The 7,637-nt window shown below is 38.9% G+C and overlaps 1 long non-coding RNA gene across 1 annotated transcript; it reads left to right on the top strand.

Moving 5' to 3' along the window:
• Positions 1–691: 691 nt before the first annotated feature.
• LOC141848203 (uncharacterized) lies at positions 692–1,803 on the top strand. Its single transcript, XR_012603497.1, has 3 exons — positions 692–1,143; positions 1,260–1,323; positions 1,504–1,803. It is a non-coding gene; the product is annotated as an uncharacterized LOC141848203 (long non-coding RNA).
• Positions 1,804–7,637: the final 5,834 nt, after the last annotated feature.

A 7,637-nucleotide genomic window follows, 5' to 3' on the forward strand; every position in this document is an offset into this window, starting at 1 on the left:
TAGCATTTATGTTAATGTTGTTAGTGTACATAGCAGCTTTGCCTAGTTGTGGATATGGTCATTCATATAAAACTGTTCCAAATCCCGCTTAATGTCAAACATAAGTATTCCAAGACAACTCTTTTAGCTGATGCTTCGTCATGCATTGGCCATCATGATCGAATGAATCTACTTGAAGACAACATATTTTTCCTCTTGTCTACGAAGACAACTACCAATCTACCATTTTACTGCAGTCCGATACCTGTAAGGTCTTACTGTATTAATCTTGTACTGAGCTACTTGCATCATTTCCATCATACTTGTGCGGTAAGGACTCACCTAACTTAATATAGGTAGTCTTGTCTGCATAGGACTGTCTAAAAGATTGTCCCCAAGGAATAAAGGGAGAGGACACCTACACGATAAACAAAGTAATTTAGTATTAGTTGTATGAGCTTTATAAGGATCAGATGGTTAGTTCCCTATATCATGTTTAGAATGGAAGAAAAACCTGCCACTATTGGTCCAAAAATCAATCAAGTTAAAAGAAAGTCTGACAAATTTTGTAGGGTATGTTGTCAAACTGAATTAGAGAAAGGGCATTCAAAGAATTTATGTCCAAACAGTAAAACCCTAATTGAGATTGAAAATCATAAAGCTAGATTGGCTAGCTTTTGTCTGGAAAACAAATGATTGGAACCGAATGGACAAAAGACACTGAAAAATCCTAAATAGCCTTTGTGTTAATACTTTGATATTTTCAATAGCTGACATTAACAAAGCAATAATTCTTTGCTTGCCCTGAAATTTTGTTCTTTGTAGCAAGACCTGGATACTGGATGCATCATCTTTGTTTGGTTCATGAGTTCATTTTATGCTCTTGCTTGTTACTTCAGCATGTCTTATTTTTATATTTACATATATGGATGCTCATATGTTGTGCGAGTAGCTATTGAGCTTTTAGTAACGTTCAACATTTTTGCCATTTGACTTTTGTAGTATGTTCATTTCCTTTAAAGGAAATATTCGCTAGGATCTTTCAATCTCCTGGGCCATACTGCTCCAGCTCAAGCAGCATCCTTGTTGTTATTGGGCCCTTTTCTGGATTATTTGTTGACAGGAAAAAGGGTGGATACATTTGGTTATAGTGTAACCACTGTTGTAAGTACATGCTGGTGTTTCTGAACCTACATTTCCCATATAAATGACTGAGGTACTATTGTATTATTATCTTGGTAGATCTTTTAATTTTTTTGTTGTCCCCTTTGCTATTGCAGTTTTTCGTTATCCTGTCATGCACCATTGCTATTGGAACCAACCTCAGCCAATTCATTTGCATAGGTCTACTTAGTAATTTAATCTTCTATTTGTGCACTTTATTTAATCTTTTCTCAACTTTTGGCATATCAATAGTCGTGTATAGATCTACTTAGTAATTTAATTTTGCACCTTCTTTGATAAATTAATGGCAACTCCCACCACATACTTACAACCATCAAATGCCTTTTGTACTGATTGCAGGATAGTTTCTTTGCAAGCTTCACATTGGGTTGGCTGATCACGAACGGTGCTGGACAAGAACAAGGACACGGGTTCTCTCGATCAACCACTGTCGAGGAAGGTGGATTTATGGATTTCGACAAGTTAATTGCTTCTCCAGATATGATGCCCAAGTGATATCTTATGTAAATGACTCTTTCTTGCTTGTTGCTATTGGTAAAAGATGTGGACTAATACTTTTGTATACAACACTATTTTGATGTACTCTAAAGAAAAGGGATAAGATTGAGGAACAAATTATTTTCATGGGTGAAAAAAATATGAATGTTATATATAATTATTGGATTATAAATGTGTAATTTTATATGGTATTTGTGTGTGGTATTTATGTTATTAATTATTTGAGTTTTGAGTTTATAATTGTGATTTGAATGGTTTAATTATTTTATTTTATCTACAGCGCATATTTCACGTTGCGATTGATCACATCCGCAGCGTACATTGCGCGCTGTGGAAGCTCACATTCGCAGTGTGCAATGCACGCCGTGGATGATCGCATCCGCGGCGCGCATTGCGCGCTGCGGAAGCTCACATCCGCAGCGCGCATTGTGCGCTGCGGATGCGATCATTCGCGGCGTGCATTGCACGCTGCGGATGCCTAATGACTTTTAATAGCTCGAAATAAATAAAGAGGATCAAAAGAGATTAAATTAGAACCGTTGGATGAGATCTAGTTGCGTCCGATGGACGAGATCTCTTCGGTTCGGTTTTAATTCTCTTTGGAAGCAAGAACCGGTTCACAAGGTGAACCGAACCCATCCCCTCTATAGCCCACGCCCAAGCATGATGATTTGTGGCCATTGGATCGAAGAGATCAAGTTATATTAAAGAAGATTATATTAGAACCATTAGATGAGATTAAGTTGCATCCGATGGATGAGATCTCCTTGGTTTGTTTTTATTTCTCTTAAATATAAAGATGGAAACAAATCCCTCCTTGATGTGGCCGGCCACCTCTCTCTCCATGGATATGGAAATGTTTTTTTAAAATAAAAACTGAAGGGGGACCGCCAAGCAATCAAGGGAAGAAATAATCAACGCCTATTCTTTTCCAGATTTGGAAGTTATTTATGGAAATTATCCAAATCAATCCCTTGAAGGGAGGGGGCGGGATTGGCTTGATTGGGGGCATGGGAGGCTATAAAAGAGAGGGGGAGGGGGCGGCCAAGAAGACACAAGAATCAGAATAGCATACGAAATCTCTCCGATTTCGCAATTGCTCTAGTTTTCTTCTCCCTCTTGGCCGGCCACTTCTCTTCTTCTTCCTCTTTCTTTTGTGTTCTTCTCTTCTCCCTTTTGGTGGCCGAATATCCTTTTGGTGGTGGTGGCCGGATCCAAGGTGGAAGACAAGGAAGAACGAAGCTGCTTCAAGAAAGAAGAAAGGCGATCCAAGACTCCATCCGGCAGAGGTTGCAGTTCTTAGTTCTCGGAAGATCGTTGCCCACACAACGTCCGAGAAAGAGACAAGGAATACAGCAGAAGATTCCGAGGTTCAAACCGGGTTCAGGTATAATTTATTTTCCGCAGTTTTATACTTAGAACTGAATATGTAAAACCGTAGATAAGTAATTTAGAATCGGCGATCCTGTGGATCGATCGACTTAATCTTCTTTGAAGATTATGTCGATTGATCCGGGCGGGATAAAATTTTTGTCCTATGGGGTTCTATGCTTCTCGGAGCGGATAGAATCCGGAACATGGGACGAAGACCTGTGTCTTCAGGTGACATTCCATCCTACTTTTCCAATAGGAGAAATCATCCCCTGAGAACAGTGGAGGTCTCACGGTGCTGAATCCTTCTTGATGGGTCATTTCTCTAACACACATGAAAAGACAAGCAAACACGAGTTCCAAGACTGGGTCTTGGATTAGTAGTGCGGGAAGAGGAAAAAAATTTGAATGAAAGAAAAAAATTTGAAAAGAGAATAAAAAATCTCCTCGATTAGTGGTTGCACTGGATTCGAGGACCCTGCTCTGATATTAATTGTAGGATCGATAGAAGCGCTAGAGGGGGGGTGAATAGCGCTTCTGTACTTTTCAGTCAATTTTTGATGAACGATTTAAACGAGTGTGAAAGCTAGTACGAAAGCGAGAGTAAGACGAAAATGAAAGTGAAAGTAAATAGAAACACAAGGACGCAGTCGATTTTACTTGGTTCACAGCCCAAGGCTGCTACTCCAAGGCCCACGGTCTTCGACCGTTTTCGACGGACAATCCACTATGAGACTTGTTCCTTACGAACACAAGCCGAATGATACAAACTCAAATCGATAACAAACTTTTAACTAAATTATAAATTAAAACAACACTTGTTACCAAAGAAGCCAAAGATGCTTGATTGTCGTTTCCGTGCGATTTCGACGTTGCGGCACTTTAGGTTGCTCCGGATTGCTCAAGGTGTCGTCGTCTCGACAGAGTGGTCTTGTAGAATGATGGAAAAATCTTATTCTGAGCCTCTGGTCAAGATCTTCTTTTATATAGTGCTCAAGTCGACTTGACTCAAACTCAAGTCGATTCTAGCTCAGTGTAGATCCACCTTCTCCGTGGTGACTTTGTCCTCAGGTCGACTGGAGTCCCTATTCAAGTCGACTTTAGTCCAACGTGGAGCCTTCCGATAACCTTTTCTTCTCGTTGTGTTATTCTAGTCTTCAAGTCGACTCGAGTACCTCTTCATGTCAACTCTAGTCCGATATGGAGGATTTTGAACTTCATCGACTTCCGTTGCGGTTGACTAGATTTGGGTCGACTTGAGTTGCACTCAGGTCGACTCCAACACTAAAATTCTGAAAAACTTCACTCGGAGTCTAAGTGTTCAATCTCTCCAACCCTACATTGAAAGTTAGCCAAATAACATGCAAAGATAAAGTTGGAGAGTCAGTTCCTAGAACTGTCTCTTGGTCTTAACTTCAGGTCTCCAATGAGACCCTGGGTTAAACCGACGCCTAATGTTCCCCTTGGGAATGTGTCCTGACCCACTCCACTCAGGAGAATTTTACCTTGTGCAAACCAAGTCCTCCTGACTTGTTGAACTTTTGCTCGACTCTGTCCTTAGCCCCTAGGATTTGCTGCTGCGGCTCGGTCCTCCTGACCGCCCAAACTTCACCACGCCCTTCAGTCCTCCTAACCGTACATGACTAGATTTTTACCACACCCCTTGGTCCTCCTGACCTTGCATGGACTTTTCACTTGGTGCCTTAACTCTGCCAAGTATTTCATCTGACGCTCCAGATCAGGTCTTTCCAGTGCCTAGCCTCAACTAGGACTTAGTCCTTTGCCTAGCCTTAATTAGGACTTAGCTAAAATCTGTGCTCCCTACACACTTGGATTAACAATGTCAGCTCAACAACACACTTAACTTGAACCTGGTGTCATTATCAAAACTAACAATCGTTTGGTGCTCCCTGCACCAATAAAGTTTGACCAATTTGTCCTATATCGACAATCAATGATTGACCATCGAAACTACATCAAAAATATGATTTCCGGTGATAGTTAGAAACTCCTAGAATGATCGTGACAAACGTTGTTACATGATTTTTGAAATAAAGTTTCTCTCGAATCGATCGTTATCGATCATCGACTAGTATCGAAGACGATGACGCGACTGTTGTCTTCCGAAGTCGTGCAGACGGGAGTTTGGCGTGGATCACCAATTGATAGGCTCCTATAAGAGTACGGTTATCGTTAAGTAATAAAAGATATCAAACCACAGAGATCGTAGAATTAATCACTAGACTAGCACAAAAAGAGTTGTGAACGAATGAGTTTTGGTGTTTGAGCGAGAAAGAAGGAGAATTGAAGGACCTAATCCTTACACGAAAGGAAATCAACTATATGGTAGGTATGGAAAATGATCCTAGGATTTCGGAGTCCTTGAGAGTTATGGCTGATAGTATCATGGATGTTTTGCTATTCCTCAATGTTTATATCAATGTAGGAATTCTAACAAAGCTATCCAATTAGACCTTGTCAGACTTCGTCAGAATTAAATCATGAATCTTTAATGTTATGATCACTAGTTTGAAATGATATCTAGATAGCCCGATTCTATAGCTCTCCCATTGTCACTGGGCACTCCGGTAATACTACTGGTATCCTACCCTCTATCACCGAGTATCCAATTAAGGACCTCTTTTTAGTAATCAATAACCATTAGTTATCCCTCATGAGAATTTATTACAGATTAAGAATCTCCTCGAAAAGTTCAGTTAAAAAGGTTCACCTCTTATCACAAGGCATCTCGGTCATATGATCCTAAGATTTCCTATAAATCATAATTCACTCCCATCCATATAAATTTTGGATAATTCCTCCAATCAAGGCTATAAGTGTTAGAATACGGGTTATTCTGTTATCACTGATTGAAGTTTTTGATGGCATCTACTTGCTCCATCTGGACTCCTTGCGAAGGTTCAACACCTATTTGACAATTAATAGATGCATAACCTGTTGCACTACAAATCTCATAAGAAACATTAGTAACGTTCACAGCACATTAAATAAATTGAATCTCTTGGTTAGCGCATCCATCTTTACTACTATAAGATCAAGATTATTCACATTATACTCATCTATAGCCTTTATGGGATTTCCTCATTCAATAGCCCATTGTTAGTGATTCAGTGTCACACTCTCTATGATGTCGTAGGCTTCATCTAGTCTTTTGCATAGGATCAAAAAGTGCACTAGAGGAGGGTGAATAACACGTGTCATTTTTTCACTTATTTTAGAAAACTTCTTTTCATTTCAGAGTTAAGCATTGAAAACTAAAACAAAGAACTCAAAAGCACACAAGAGATAAGTTTGTGTTTATTTGATTCTCAACCTCAGGCTGCTCAAGGCTCGCAATCCTTGACCGCTTCGTTGGGCAATTCACTAATAGACTCTTTCTCGCAATGAGAAATAGTCTTGTCTTTACAAAGATAAGGATGGTAACACTTTACCATTCCTTGTATAATCGAAATTATGAAAGACAAGAATAAAAACAACTTATACCGACACAAGGGGTTTGTAGATTGGCATGGGTGTAAGTGTAATAGTTGGTTGTAGTCTGCGTTTCAGAATGTAGTAGAAGTTAAAGCACTTGGAAGATGATTCTGAAGCCTCGACTGTAACCTTCTTTTATAGGACCTAATTAGTCTACTGATCCCCTTGATCAATATATCGATGGCCTTGAGATTCGAAACCCGATCCCCTAGATCGGTCTACCGATATGTTAGAACCATTGAGATATGATCTCACGATTAGCGGGTTGGCTTTAACTTGAAGCGTTGATTTGTTGGACTCTCTCCAAGGTCAACGTGGATAGAGGTGAAGTTGGGTGTTATACATATGATATATATGTGTTAATGTGTTAACAACCCGATGTTTATGCGAACATTCAATTAGTTGATAGCATAATGTGATAGTTATGTATACGTGATACATAATCAGTATATGATACCTACCATTGTAGCTAAGAATGGCTTGTTGGACTCTCTCCAAGGTTGTTCTTATCTATAAATGGATATCAACCCATTTGGAGAATACCTACAATCTCCCGAATTCAAAGTAAGGGCTTTTGAATTCGTAAAATAAATGAGATCAATTAATGTATGTAAATACATTGTAAATCATCTCTCTTATTTACTTGATTGTATTTCTAGATTTAATTGATTACGCATGTTGTCTTTTATTGCGCATAATTTAGGATACCAATAATTTGACTGACCCTAACCTTTAGGACTGGTATAGGAATTTGAGAATTATTCTCAAATCCAAAATTGTAAATTTTATCTAGAGTCCATAAAAGGAAAGTAGGCATGTGATGTCTCTTCCGCTTGATGTATTTTCGTAAATGAATGTCATATTGTTTCCTCGTCCACTCGGGTATTGGATACTGAGTGAGGCTCTTATATATGTGATAATATAGAGCCTAAGGAACAGTAAAAGACTTGTTTGGAAATTATTACTATGTTTGGTTTTAATAAAGAATATCCTTTCTATTTCTTGTTTAAATAGAAAAGGGTCCTATTTGATTTTAGGCAACAATTGTTGTTACCTAATTTGGAATGGAGTTCTTTATGAGATGAAACATTAAGTAATAGTATCTACGT

Source organism: Curcuma longa, chromosome 17 (assembly GCF_044706935.1).
Source record: "Curcuma longa cultivar G26 ecotype Majalengka, Jawa Barat chromosome 17, ITB_CL_G26_1.1, whole genome shotgun sequence".
NCBI lineage: Eukaryota > Viridiplantae > Streptophyta > Magnoliopsida > Zingiberales > Zingiberaceae > Curcuma > Curcuma longa.